The following is a 15,918-nucleotide window of genomic DNA, read 5'->3' as shown; positions in this document are numbered from 1 at the left end:
TCCATTGCTGCATGATATAAAGGTTAGGTCAAAGTGGAGGTTATACAGTAATGATACTCGAAGTGTTTGTGAAAAGAGTTCCCTTTCAAACTGCAAGCTTTGAAATGAATATCTTAATTTGCATAAGTGAAGTAGCAATTTCTTTTTAGTCTCTGTCATTTAGGAGATGTATAAATGAATTTAAGATTGCCCATGAGCAATGTTCAGCCTTTGAAGTTTAAATAAACATTAGTACAATGCAATGTTACATCAGAAATTCAACAGTGAAGCACATTAGTGTCACTTGAATCATGTCTTGTGGAGGGTTTGGCCGCTGTTTGCACTGCCTTAGAATGACTTGGAGGAGCCTGGCAAGAGGGCTTTTACTATAATGATTGATGTAGACATTATTGGTTAGTTGAAAGGTGGTCTTTGCTGATAAGTAATCTCTGAAGTTCATCTTTAGCTAATATTTTCTCGGGGACTGATGCCCTATCGCCCGGGTCTGTGGTGTAAGAATATTCATCACACTGATGAATTTAAATGAAATCTGAAAATAGCTCAGAGCAAAGTTGCGTTAGGTCTCATAAGTAATACAGCGGTGTGCTTATATTTCATTCATGACATAGTTTGCAGCTCGCTCTTGGACTGTGGAGAGAAATGAGAGAAATAGCTTTGTAATGTGAAAAGACATTGGTTGTTGAGGTAAGAGAACATTCAGATGCGCTGCAGTGGAAACACTAAAAGCAGGAGCTGAAGCATCAGCTGCACTTTAATTGTAAGGATCCGCACTGGAAGTTGTTCATTTCAACCATACTGGCCACAGTCAACAACCAAAGAGCCACAGTGTAGCAGTTTTGGAGCACTGATGCCATTTGGTGGGCAGTGCAACCCACACTGCACATAGTACTGCCAAGGAATCCTTAGTATGGGCTTTCTCACGACACACAACTATAGCAATATTAATCACACATTCTTCAATTTCAGCTACACAGCCACCCGCTTGGGGAGATGTAATACTGTTGTAATGGTGTGCAGTATATATACCAGGCATCTGGATTTACATATAAGACAATGTGTTAATGTTATCTGGATCAAAAAGAAGCTGCCTCAGCTGCTCGTCTGACACTGCCTCTGTCATTAACCCAGCACTCAGCCAGAGACCCAGAAAAATATCCACGTTTTGAGGAAATTAGAGTCAGAGAAATGGGGGAAGCTGGTGCCTTTTCAGTCCGCTGAGGGTTCTGCGCTGACAGCTACACTCCGTCTTTTTTTTTTTTTTCCAGTTGGTTGTGAGCTGCCCCAGGTGTGACAGGCAGCCGAAGTAATGGGGGACGTTTGACAGATGCATATTTCCAGCCTTGAATGCTTCATATAAAGAAGATAGACGGCATGGATTCAGGCTGAGCGGGGGACAAACTGTTGGGCTGTGAATCACCTCAATGAGTGTGCCGCCTCTCTGCTCGATTGATCTGTCACGTGACTCTCGCGACCCGTCCAAGTTACTAATTGCATCCCACCCTGATTATTGATTGAAATATGAGGGTGGTATATTGGACTCCTGGAGGGAGGCTGTGTGTTGCACCCACCGTGGCTGGTGGTCAAGTTACAGGCAGCGTGACCCCACAAGTATGAGCAATCGATGATTTGATTTCAGAAAACAAACATTTTAAATGCAAAGCATGACTTCTACATGGATGGTTTATGTGGGTTTGGGTGTGTGTGTGTGTCTGTGTGTTTGTGCGTGCTTATTATATTTCTCCAGCATCATTTGGGATTTGTACTAATGTTGGAGACTTTATGTGATAATTAATCTTTTATAAGCCTATCAGGGCACATAACCAGGAGTCAAGGCCAAGAGATTACATTACAGTTTGTACAGTAGAGCAGAGTGTTTCTTGGCAAATAGGCTTCATCTGGCAGCCAATCTGTTCAGAGAAGAGACGTGGGGGGTGAACTCTCCCGGTTACTATATATTTGTCCCTTGTGGGCTCCTGTATGATTTGAAACCACTGTATAATCTCACTTTACAGATCCATCCGGTGCTGCTACTTATGAGGCACCCATATGCATCAGCTCATTTAATGAAATTAGTATTTAAGTGATTTGATCATGATGTCGCTCTTCATTTTCATTTATTTTGTTAATGCAGTGTATCAAACACTGAAAATATATGACAAAATCACAGCATTTATCCTAATGCAGACTAAAATTTAAATAGGTCAATAAACCAATCAACTGATCAATCAACCAACCAATCAATCAATCAGTCGATATACAATCAAGACTCAGAGGCCGTTTACACGTTGCCGGCTATTTTCATAAACAGACATTTCACCGTCTCCGTTTTCAAAAAGATCTTCGTTTACACTTACCCATGTATATATACACAAGAGCATGCCAAACCTGTAGGTGGCAGTGTAACGAGAAGCTCAAGCCTTCCATGTATCCATTGTCACCATAGCAACATAGGTCGCACTTTTTACACAGGCGCAAGTTCCAGCGCATGCTATGCAATGCTAGCACGATGACAGTGCTAACATGCTGATGAAAAACAGGTATAATGTTTTCCATTTTTTATATCTTAGTTTAACATATTAGCATGCTAACATTTGCTAATAAGAACTAAACATAAAGGGGCCGAGGCTGATGGGAATGTCATCAGTAAGCAAGCATTCATAAACGAACATGTTGGACATATTCAAACTTTGACCTGATGATGGGGTTCGGGTAAAAATCAGCCAAAGTCACTGAGATAAATCGCCTGGAAATCATGAATGTCTGGACAAAATTTTGTGCCAACCCATCTGTTAGACGTAGGGATATTTTACTGGATGGGTGGAAATTTTTGGATTTAGGATTACCAAATTCAGTAGGATTGATCAGTAGTGTAGTGGAGGGTATACCCTTCTTCTGGCCTTTTACATAATAACCATCTATCAGCCAAAAACCCATTGGAATATATATGAGAGTATACCCACTTCTTTCTGGTAACCTGCCCATCTAGGTAGTAGTACACCCACCTTATCAATTACCACTACACCACTGGGATTAATCATCTGAGGACTATTAGTCTATACCAAGGGTAGGCAACCTGTGCTCTGGAGCCACACATGGCGCTTTATCCCCTTTCCAGTGGCTCCCTGTAGCTTTGACAAAAAATATATAGAAATCAATAATGATAGGCCTATAAAAATTCTTACGTTCTTCATTTGTAAAAAGGTGAAGCCTCTATACCAAATAAAAATAAAAAAGCATTTTAGTATTTCAACTAAAATGTGTGAAATACATCTACTGCCTTTCCTTGAAATTTTGTCCTACCTTGATAGGAGTGGCTGCTCTTGAGTCAAAGAGCAAAGTTAAAGTACCAAATAATCCTATATAGTGCCCTGCAGAGTAGTCACCTTGTGGTAATAAGAAATTAGTGTTCGTTTAGACTATTAGTATTTAGATTTAATAGGCTGTTTTTCCTTCATTAAAAGCCTCAAATATGTTTTGACTTTTTTCAAAAATGGCTGTTTTGAAAGTAGAGGTTGCCGACCCCTGGTTTATACAAAATTTTGTGGCAATCCATCTAGTAGATGTTGAGATAATTCAGTCTGGACCAAAGACATTTACATCCCTAGAGTCATGCTGCTAGCATGGTTTAAACAAATAAACCAACATTAATTATTATGACTTTCAGTTTGCTGGTAATTGCCATATGAGAGAGATGTGTAGTAAGATAAAAGGTATATTTTAAATTGATGAAAGTATGGCTCCTCGAAAACACTTATTGTCAATTACTGGTCTGACAATATCCTAAAGGAACACTTCACCCACAAACTGACAATTTGTAAATCTATTAGTCATATCATGTCATCTTGAATTTGTGTAGAAAACTTTGTTTTCCTCTCATGTCTCCATGGAAAATGGCAAACATATTTATTTTTTTATTGATTGGGGACTGCATTTAACAACAGCAGAACTATATGAAAACATCTGCTTAAATTATTAATTTAAGAACATAGAATTGCAGCAAAATAAGTGATATATAGTTTCACAAGTCAACCTAACAATTTGCCTTCAAATACTCAGTAAAAACTAAACAAAAATTATCTCTCATTTCTTTAGTTTGTGAACAACAACAGTACCTCAGAGTGAAATTTAGATTCTGTATACAATATTAATAGTTCAACAAAATAAAATCTACCACAAATTACACATTTAAACAGCTCCCAAATACAAACAAATTATCCAGTGTCTATATAGGTAAATCAACATGCGATTTTCTTCTCTTTTAGTAAAATCCTAAATGATTAAGTTGTTGTTTTTTTTCACCTGGACCTTTATGCTCTGCCATTTCTCCTCTTATCATCACGCTGTAACCTGGGACAGACTTTTATGCTACCATAACTATTGCACATTCACATTTTTTTTTTAAATTTTATATATTAATCTTTATAAATCCCCGAGGGGAAATTCAATTTTTCACTCTGTCAATTACACACAGGTCCGAACACACACGTGCACAAACTGGACCTATACACACACTAAGTGGAGAGATGTCAGAGTGGGCAGCCCACGACAGGCGCTCCAAGTGGTTGAGGGGTTCGGTGCCTTGCTCAGGGGCACCTCGGCAGTGCCCAGGAGGTGAACTGGCACCTCTCCAGCCACCAGTCCACGTTGTCGCGTCGTTAGCATCATGTAGGTTTTCATTCCAAAGGTTTATGACAAAATCATTTGACTCCTTTACTTTATGTGCATGGTGAGAGAGGATTGGAGAGACGCTGTGCTGTTGCCAGAGGAGCCACTGAATGAGTTCCCTCTGAGCAGCAACTAGCTAAAAGAGTCTGAGAAGTCCGTTGCTGTTCATAAAACATTCAGTACACTCAGGCCTAAGGATGCCACAGTTGTTCTTAGCTACTGAAGCTGCTCCTCTTTTTTAAACCACCGCAGAGTCAGTAATATTTCTGCTTTTAGCCACGCTTGTTGTTGCCATTGGTAACAGTATGATGTCAATATATAACATGTCAAAATATTGTGAGTATAACGTTATGAATTTTTCATATGATATTAAAATTATTCTGGTATTATTATGAACAGGATGATGTGGCACACCCCTAAATCCAAGTCTCATTTATCCAGTCATATGAGCAGTATTCCAAACACATGCATTTTTGCTAAAGAAAAACCGTAGTATTGGAGTTTGGCTTTGAAGAGAACTTAGGTAAGTTTTATTTTCACGTCATTTTAACATGTGTATATGACTGGATAAATGAAACTTGGATTATACTACATGAGTTGTGTGAGTTTGTAAGCAGATGTTTTGATATAGTTTTGCTGTTGATAAACATGGTCCCCGGTCAGTCAATAAATCAATATGTTTGCCGTTTCCATTGGTGGCATGCGCAAAAAATAGGGATGCACCGATCCGATATCTGGATCGAATATCGGCCCTGATATCATCAAAATAGATGGATCAGGTATCGGAAAATGCAACCTATACCTAAGGCGATCCTTTCCCTTTAAATCTATTGTGACGCGGGCTACGTCATACGTCATGGAGTGAAGGAGACAATCTGCTGTGTTGATGTATTTCACACTATTTCAACTGCTGTTGCACAATTGTTTATTTTTGTTAAAAATATATAGTTCATCATCTTGTTTCATTTTATCTTAGGAAAGAACTGTGTAGTCACCAATGCCTGATGCCTCTAGTCTTTTCTGTTCTTCATGTAAAGGTATATAGCTTTTTAGGTCAACCATGGTATCGGATTGGTATTGGGTATCAGCTGATACTCAAAGCCACAGCATCAGGATCGGTATTGAAACTGAAAACGCTGGATCAGTGCGTCTCTAGAAAAAAAACATTTTCTTTGCAATTTCAAGGTCACGTGGCAAAACTAACTGATATACAAAGAGTTACTTTGTCAGTGAAATATTCCTGTAAAGTAAAAAACACCTAAAATAAATTCAGCATAACATGGGGTGGCAGTAGCTCAGTCTATAAGGACCTGGGTTGGGAACCGGAGGGTCGCCTGCTCGATTCCCCGTCCGGACCAAATATGGAGCGTGGAGCAAGGCACCGAACCCCCCAGTCGCTCGGGGTGCCTGACCAAGGGCAGCCCCCTCACTCTGACATCTCTCCACTTTGTGCATGTATAGGTGCATGTGTGTGTCTTTCAGACCTGTGTCTAATTGACAAGCAAGAGTTTAAACATTGAATTAATAAAGTAAATAAACTTAAAACCCTCCAAAATGTTGATTATGAATTTTCAGACTTAGAAAAAAACTGAACAGTAAGTACACAAAAAAATGTGAGACCTTTCCAGTCCCACATGTCACATAGAGATACAGCTTTTCAGTCCCTTTTTTACCATTGATTTTACATTGTGACTTTAGGGATAATAGCAGTCCAAGCCACATGGCTGTGTTATTACCATGATCAAAAGCACTTTGAGTGATCACAGCTTGCCTAAGTGCAATTCTGCATTGTGTAGGCATATGTGATCTTTAAATGCCCTAATGGTATTTCAAATAAATAGGGCTAATCAGAGACATTTTTATAAATTAACTATATGGCTCATTTAAACATTTCTCTGCACTTTCATAATCAGTGATGCAGTTTCTTTGTCTTGAGAGCAGCAGTGCTTCCTCACTTTAAAAGGCAAAAAGAATCCACTTCCACTAAGTTACGGACAATAAGTGATCTGAATACAGTACAATAAGTCATGAACCTTCCGCAGGCGTTCTGTGTTGCAAACAAAACATGACACAGCCGTTTTCTTTTCTTTATGTGAGAGCTCTACCTGTTACAAAAAGATGAACAGGGGACAGATGGTTTAGTGCAAACATATTCAGCACAAAAGCTCTCTGAATTATAGTATATTTCTGTCCTGATATGATGCAATGAAAGGGCAGAGCACGTAGGAAGCTATTTGTCAATGACATCCTTTTGCTAATAGGATTAGATGCATCTGAAAAGCACTCAAAAGAGCCGTTTGCAGTTAATATGCATATCACTGCGATGATATTTAATAACACAGAGCGCACAAACAAGCTTTGGACACTTAAATTGTTAAATCATATTTCTCATGAGGAAAATTGATTATTGGCCATATTGTTCTGCAGTGTAAAATAGGCCTAATATAAGTTACCAGATTATGAATGCAAAACCTCAGTCTTGTAGTCAATCTATCGATCAGTCTATGTTCCAGCATTGTAATAGTCTCTCAGTATTGACACATACTGTATCGTAAGGTGACAGTTGTATGCAAAATCACATGAGCCAGTCAAATTCATGGTGAAAGCAATGAACTGTGTTCCACTGTTAACTGTGTCATTGGAAAAAATCTTCCCTTGTATAAAACAGTAACCCTCTAAAATGTGTTTTGTTATTTAAATAATTCACTCGGATTTTAATTTACTTATGTTTGATATGTTTGACCGATGAAACACTCTATATTTAGAAAATACAACCTGCTTTCCTTTGATGTTTCCTTAATACCTTGAGGACAGGAGTGTCAGTGTGGATCTGTTGTGACATTGTCTTCATTTCCAGCATGAACAAAGTACTGAGATACACATGCAGTTTTAAACCAACAGGAGCACGTTAGAGGTGTGGTGCATCTATACAATGATGCTGAATGGTGATTTTTCTCCCCCCTTTTACTCGACATGGCTTTACTTGAAGCATTTGCTGACGCACGCAGTCATTTTAATCTGATGGCTGCCACTTATTTATTTTGAGGTTATTTCAATTCATTCATGGAAAAATTCACTCACATTCACCCTCCTCCTTTACAGCTGTACTCCTGTGATTATCCAGGATGTATTTTAGTACCAAGTCTGAACATGGCCTGCAGAGCGATACTCTACCTAAAAGTTTTGCAGTACCAATTACTCAGTCCCTGCAGAATTAAGAGCTGGCCTAAAAAAACTCCAGTAAAGGTTGTGTGCAGCCCTTGCTTATTTATGCAGAACTAAGGCTGTGGTTAGCTTGAATTCTTGCTGATTATAATTGATTGCTTTAGTGACAAGTTTAGCAAAATGCACTCCCTCTTGTTCTTTCATAGAAATGACTGTTATTAGCTGGTAATTTCAGTTCAAAGATTAAAACCTGACATTTTCTAAAAATTCCAAAGAAAAAACTTACATTTATTCCTGGGACCAGACATGGTGGAACAAGGGATAGTCAGGTATCAACCAGGCAGCAACCTCTGGGGCTGAAAACTAAGACATGCAGAAGTACCAAAAACCACAGTTTCGTAACTGGCCAGTTGAGGCTGGCTCCAAAAGCGAGCCAATTACGTTAACACACGTTAAAAGTGTCAAACTTTACAACAGAAATAAACACGTTTACAGCCAGGTACGAGAAGCGTGTTTGATCGCTATAGCTGATTTCCCCCTTTGTGACAAATGCGCGGGGGATACATTTTTATATAACTCTCCCATGTATATTTTATCAAGGCTTATGCGCATATTTAAGTGCATGTCCACTTTGACTGACTTCCCAGTCATATCCACCCCTCGCTCCTCGACAGCTCCAGCCTGTCGGCCAAATATGGTCACTTATGGCTCCAAAAAAACAAGACAGCGACGTCCAAAATGCTGAGCTTGATGCTTCAGAACGGGAGTCCACAAACCAGTGGGTGACCTTACGGTTGCTGCATCCATTATTTTATACAGTGTATGGTATCAGCCCCACAGAGAGAATATCCTCACATCACATGGGGATCTTCTAGTGTAAACATATCCTATGCATTTAATATGAATAATAATTGCAAATATTAATATGCACCACATTCATTTACATGCGCTGGGATTAGCTGTTGAATTTATGCTTTTCTTTCTTGAGTGACAGCTCCTGACTGCCATATCTTTTTGCCCTTGAGGTATTGAAATTCCAGTGGACTTTAAAGTTTACCATATAGATTTTAATGTGTCAGGAGCTGAACAATCTTCTACAGGGAAACACGGGAAAAACAATAGCATGTTTGTGGACTAGGACTTATTTCAGGGTGAACCTCTAGTATTCTCATATGGAAACGTTTCAATGTGCGTGTGTGTGTGTGTGTGTGTGTGTGTGTGTGTGTGTGTGTGTGTTTATGTGTGCGCGTGTGCTCATCAAATGATTAACCATGATAGGTGTATCCAGGGATTCCTTGATCTCATTACCTCTGCTGACACAGGGCAGTAAAGCATCAGATCGACATCACATGAAGGTCAGATCACACAAGGTGGACCTTTAGTGATGCTCACTGTTGTGAAGTACATCTTTTTTATGGGTTCCATGTGTTTCATTTATTCATTTGAATTCATTAGTTAGTCCAAGTAAAAGCAGTAAATATTTCACTTAACAAACCTCTTTGGATGATGGCTGTTGTTCTGTCACTTACCGCTGATTGCTTTATTTTTGAAGGTAATGGGGTCGAATCAAGGAAGCTTGGTTAAAGCAAACTAGTGTCACCTTCTTTTCACTGCGGCTTAAAAATATCAGAATGCACTTAAATAAAGGAATCCTCCTCAGAGGAAACCTCTTGTAGAAAGCATTACCCTTGACATAGTTAGTGGCAATGATTTCATGCCGCCATCCCTCTTCACATCAGTCAGATAGAGGGCAGAATCTGGAAGCTATTATTTGGGCAGAAGAATCGTTATGCTCAGCTGGGCTATTGCTGCTTCACATTGCTACTCAGAACACAAACACCTTTTTTTTCCCAGAGTCTATTGAATTTGCTGACCCCCAACACCCCAACAGTTTTCAATTACATTAGCCCCCATCCCCCCACTCCACTTGGAATACAAATGTAGGAGCTTGAGCATGGCTTATCTCAAGGGTCTTGGTCAAATAACCGGCTTATTTGTCTGTAGCTCTTTCCAACTGACCACACAGGTTATTCTTTGGGCGTTATGCAGTTGTCAGGCAGCTGAAGGAAGCTGTCACAAAACCCGGTCAGCCTCCTGTCGGCCCACTGGCTTTTAGCTTAGATCTCCATCACCCCTATTAACTTTGGATCACTGGCTATATTCACTAAATCTTTCTTTCATGTAATAGAATTAGCACAGCAATAGGCTTCCTCCTTGATGGTCAAACTCGTCCTTTTTTCCCTCCCATACAGACACCCTGTCTCACTTGACATTATCGTTTTTGTTATTCTCCTGCTGTCTTTGAGGTGTCACCAGTAATTACATCTAATGAGAGAGGAAAAGAGTTGTTCACCTGAAGAGAACACATGACCTCTGGTGAAAACATGTTGTTCCTGCTATCGCTCTAATGGAAATGTGCAGCTGCACTCAGTTGGATTTGATCTGATGCCACTTTGATATTCAGGGGTGAGCACAGGTTTTGAATCAAACACCCTTTTGTGTCGTATGGATTCAGAAAGAGAAGATATTTTACATGAGAGGATGTCACAAGTAATGACTGGCAAGTGGAAGATGCATACCTTACCACTTAGTAATGCAGACTTAGACGGGAGAGGTGAAGCCTGGAGTGATCCCATCGGAGCTGCTTAAGAGGAAAGTACTTTTTCCTCTTTTTTCTCCTTTTAATGCCACTGTTGCATCTTGTCTGATTCGCCGTGATAAGTAGCTGCCTCCAAGTGGAAATTACAAATAAGATTGGAATATGTAATATGCGAATCTTGATGGCTCCAATATTGCGCACCTGGTGTTGGGGCCAAAGATGATTCCCCTTGGAAGGCACGTCACTGTCTATCACATCCAACATCTAGACATTTACACACATCCCCACTGCTAGTGAGTCAAAACAACAGCTCACAAGAAATGGTAGGACACAGAGCAGCTGAGACAGGGGTAGTATAAACATATTTTATTATTTAAAGATTTTGGTATGAATGGTTGACTTTTATACTGACATGATGCTGATAATGCCGGTCTTCACTGTTTCTGATAACAGTTATTTTATATGTGTCTGGTTGATACTGCAGCTGTATGCCAATCTTTCATGCAGGCAGCAGCCCTGTCTCCTAGAAGTTTTCAAGTAATTTGAAAGTGAATACATTTTTAAGGGCATTTTAAAACTGCAGATACAGTAATTCACACTAAATGTTTGCGTACGTACAAATGAGGTAATGTTTGTACACCCAAAAAAATTCTTCTTTTATAAAACTATGCGTATGCCTGACAGTGTGCAGTTTTCTAATATAAATCTGAAATCAACTTAGAATTGTCTGTACATGGATCAGCCTCATGTCCTACCCTCTACATGCCCACATTCATTTTCAGTAACCACTTATCCTGTTAGGGGTCAAGGGGAGGCTGGGGTCTATCCTAACTGACATTGGGAGAGAGGCAGGGAACACCCTGGACAGGCCACCAGGCTATCACAAGGCTGACACATAGAGACAGACAACCATTCACACTCACATTCACACCTATGGGCAATTTAGATTCACTCAATAACCTAGCCTGCATGTCTTTGGACTGTGGGAGGAAGCTGGAGTACCCCCCACCCTGGGGTCGCCCACATTTAACCATAAATGGTCAATGCAAATCACCTCATGAATGTTGATGCATAGACATGAGCTGGCTGATAAAGGATTCTTTACTGTGGCAACATCCAAGAGGAAGACCAAGAAGAAAAAAAATTCTGACACAGAAATCGAGGTGCTTGAGGGTGAGGTGGAGGTTAGAAAGCACATATTGTTTGGTGGCCAGTGGGGACACAAACAAAAGAAAAGGCAGTGTGTGGCAACACGTTGCTGCTGTGTTTAATGTAGTGAGTTCAAACAGGAGAGTACCGGTCAGATCAAAAAGTGGAGGCAAAAAACAAACAATAAAAAAAATAGAATCCCCCCCCCCCCATCGTCTTTGCTAATTTACACAGTCCCTGTGTGAAGGTGGTGAAGATGTGCCGAGTGAGGTGAGTGGAGAAGCAGAATGTGTGAGTGGCAGCACCACAGTGTCTCCAGTGGGGTCTAAGCACCTTACAGTACAGTTGCGCTCGCTGCAGCAATTTTATAGAGCTGGGTATCGATTCAGATTTTCCAGATCGATTCGATTTTCAAGGACTCAGTTCGATTCAATTCACGATTCGATTCGATTCGATTTAATTCAGTTTAATATCGATTCAGTCAAGTATATTTCAATTATGATACAAAATTTGCTTGGATATTAAGATATTTTCTGAGAACTAACGAAGTATATTTAACAAGGAACCCTCTGGCCTGGTGCATTACTATTAAAAATACTGTTTACGTTAAGAATTGACCCCAAAGCAGTACATTAGTCATCATGTACTTATATAACATTACCTGACCAACACATACAAAATAAATATTTTAAATTAAATCTAATCACAAGGCAGACAATTTAATTAAAGTGGCTACAAAAAAATGTAAACAAAGGACATCCACACGTTTGCTGCCTGTAACCGTCTTATAAAGCTTTTGTGCAATACACTACAATGATTGTGATGCACACATTGACTGTATCAGAAGAGAAACAATATACGTAGGTGAAACCTGCAGCACAGTGAACCCTCTTCCTCAGAGAGGATCTTTGCCCTGCAGTTTGTTCCTGGCGGCAGAGCAGAGTGAACCGTCTTTCTTCTCAGAGGATCTTTGTCCCATGAGAGCAGGCACTAACAGCTCTGTGTCCGCAGTGGAAACAACGTTCGCTGGTGATTTGACGGTCACTAGAAGCACATTATGACCCTTTGTTAAAGTTTCTGTGTGGTACCTGTGTTGTACATGAGCTAACGTTAGAGGCTAAGGAAGGACTGAGAGGCTGTCTGGTGTGTGTGTGTGTGTGTGTGTCTGAGTGTCTGAGGAGCGTCAGTACGTTAGCTTGTTAGCCGTAATGTTAGCCTTGCTGTTTGTCATGTTAACGTTATCGTCGGCAGCCCTGAATAGCTTGTAAAGCTTTAGCATAGTTAGTTAACACATTTATTATCGGCCCATCTGTTTACTGCTACAGAAAATGAATAAATCTTTGGTTTATTTGCACAACGTCACCTCTCTGCCGTCTTTTATCTCGCTTGCTAACGCTAAGTTAACTTTACCAGCAGATCTGTATGAGGCACAAACTGAGGCTACAGTTAGCAGTGGTGCAGATGCTTAGTGGTATTTCTTAATCTTTTCTGTGAAACTGATGTGCATTTAATAAACATGCGTACATTATTATATTTTTAGGGAAAAATGCGAGAGAGAAAAATGCACTGTAGACCCATGCCTTCAGTGGACGCGCTCCCACCATTGTTTGCTGCTCTGTCTTCATTCAGTGTCCGGCTGTTTCACGAGATCTCTCACCATGACCACAGGTGCTAAATGCTGATCTCGCGAGATTATCTGGGTTGATAGTATTGCTGCTGCAGTCTGCTACCGGCTGTACAACACGATTTTTTTAATTAATGAATCGATATTGTGCCATTTAAAGGAAAATAGATTCGAATCGATTAAATCGATTTTTCAACCCAGCTCTACAATTTTACACCAAAAAAAACATCTGAAAACTAAAATCGTACTTGGTGATATATGCACAGTATTAGAAGATGTTACTGAAAACTGATGACACTGTGTACTGAGATGATTTAAATCTGTTTGATGTTGTCTTGGATTTCTACAGCCGACGTTGATAATTTCATCTGTTAGCCTATAAGCATGGTTGAGGTGGAACTGACTCATTATTCACGCTTAATTTTGGAAAAAAGAAAGCCAGACTTTTCTGAATCCTGCCACCTGCCACAGCCTGGAATCATCCGGCTGTGCACGGTGTGCTCCACAGCTGACCACGAGTGTCAGCAATATACAATCCAGCCCTGACCCTCTCCTCTGTGCTCTCTTGGTTGTGAATATGATGGTGAGACAGGACTAGTGAAATATTGAGCAGAATTTGATTTGAGATTTAACTTGTCTTACTGTATATCTTTTACGATCAAAAGGTGCTCACAGAAAAGTTAGGACTCCTGAGGCCCCTGGTGTTAAGGTCCTGGACTTTGTACACCCGTCATCCTTACCAACCACCTTCTTTCGAAGCCTACATGGTACATGAATGGGTGTTTCGTTACCTGAAATAAACGTCTGAACATAATCCAGGCAGCAATCGCATTACCACAACATAATTAAGAAAAGTGTTAACATAAAGACACAGGGTCCAAAACTGGCTGGCTGGCTGGGAAGGGAAATTTTTTACCAGCCAGGCAGATATTTTACCAGCTAACCAAATAGAAATTGCATTTAAGTGTTGTCATTTGCTATCAGTATTATTTAGCATGTCATTTGGGTCTTGTATGCGATTCTCAATCAATATTTTAATAATGTGCACTAATATTAGTAATAATGTATGCTAAAATATGAATAGCTGTTTCAACAGTTAAGTGTAATATTTGGGTTAATAAATTCTGTAATATTCTTACTACAGTGCAAAAAGAATCTTTCATCAAGGAATTTTACATGAATCACTGACTTCAGTTTGCTTTGGACAGTTGAGACATAAGATTTTAGCTCGACCAGACTGCAACAGCAGGGCCTGCCCTATATAAACATGAATGTCTGACCAGTGGTGGACAAAGTATTCAACGACATGACTTGAGTGAAAGTAAAGATACTCTTGGTCAAATATTACTCTAATACAAGTGAAAGTTGTTCAGTCATTTTTTTTTTTTTTTACTGATTAACATAGTGGGGATCGAAATAAAATAAATAAAATTAAAATCAACCAAAGATCAACCAGCCGCCCTCCTCCCCTGACAAGTAAAGAACCGTCCCTAAAGTGCAGTGAGGTTTGTGGACCATTACCTGCCACAAAGAGAGAAATGTGAACGGCTCGCTTCTCCTCTGACACGCCACATACCTGTGTGCCGCCACGGCTCGGCTGTACAGGTACTTTTGGGCAGTCAGGACACCAGCAAAGAGGAAATTATTTGACCTGGAGCCGGGATTCTCCGTTGCCGGTAAGCCGTTATCTTGCACCGCGGAGCAGTATGGCCGCCATATTTGACGGGAATACATATTCCTGTCTGTGTCTGTGACCCCCGTTCAACCCACAACCGACAGGATTCTGCTACTGGTTGAAATCTGTAGCCTACTCACACAGCATGCTCCTGAATGATTTCTTTTGCTTGCACAAAACTATTTTTAGTCGCAAATGCATGTGACACACTTAATGTACGTGACCAAAGATCATCTCTGCCTGAAATACACATTACTCTGCCAGGAAACCAGCTGATACCAGCATCGTTCTCCAGTAACCAAAAAAATGCATTTTTCGCTTGTAAAAACATAACTCGCCAGAGTTGCGAGTGATCTTAAAAATTTACCAGCCAGAGACAAAATCTACCCGTAATTGTCGAGTGGCAAGTGTTAGTTTTGGACCCTGTAAAGACATAATTCCTAGTATGCGGTTCCAAGCAGAGGTGTGCATGGCTGTGCTGCCACACTTCCATATCATGCTAGTTATTCATTTATACTTAATTGCCATCCACATTTCTGGCACTATGTCATTATGTGAGAACAGACAAACACACCCACACAGACATATGTGTAATCTCTGTTTACAGCCCTCACATTTTCACACTGGGAGAAGAACATTTTATATGATGTGAGCATACTGGTAATTAGACCTCACCTTCAGTTTTAAAATATCTATCAGTGTGTTAAAAAGGAGTGTGTTAGTGTGTGCGTGCATGAGTGTGATGGTTTGGTAGCCCAGGGCCCTGGTCTTCAGAAGTTGGTAATCTTCTGATGTTAGCGACCCCTCCATCTCTCTCTCCATATTCCTTCCTTGCTCTGTAGCTTCTGTCTCTCATCCTTCTGCGGTAAACGATAGACATGCATTAATTAATTGCATAACAATCACACACTCTGGCGAATACTTGAGGAAAGAGTTTTTTATGGACCATTGATAGGTATTTTATAAGATCTTTTAAGTCCAGTCCCATCAGCACTTCCCGGTTTTACATGCTTGCTGCTCTGTAAAGATGAAAATGTGAGT

General features: G+C 40.1%; 1 protein-coding gene across 2 annotated transcripts in view; it reads left to right on the top strand.

The window, feature by feature from the left end:
* Positions 1 to 15,918, top strand: part of thsd7ba (thrombospondin, type I, domain containing 7Ba) — a 261,412-nt gene that overhangs the window by 23,927 nt on the left and 221,567 nt on the right. The window lies entirely within an intron of this gene.

The sequence above is a fragment of the Epinephelus fuscoguttatus genome, linkage group LG13 (assembly GCF_011397635.1).
Source record: "Epinephelus fuscoguttatus linkage group LG13, E.fuscoguttatus.final_Chr_v1".
Classification (NCBI taxonomy): domain Eukaryota; kingdom Metazoa; phylum Chordata; class Actinopteri; order Perciformes; family Serranidae; genus Epinephelus; species Epinephelus fuscoguttatus.
The sequence above is the reverse complement of the archived record's forward strand: the minus strand, read 5'-3'. Positions and strand labels throughout refer to the sequence as shown.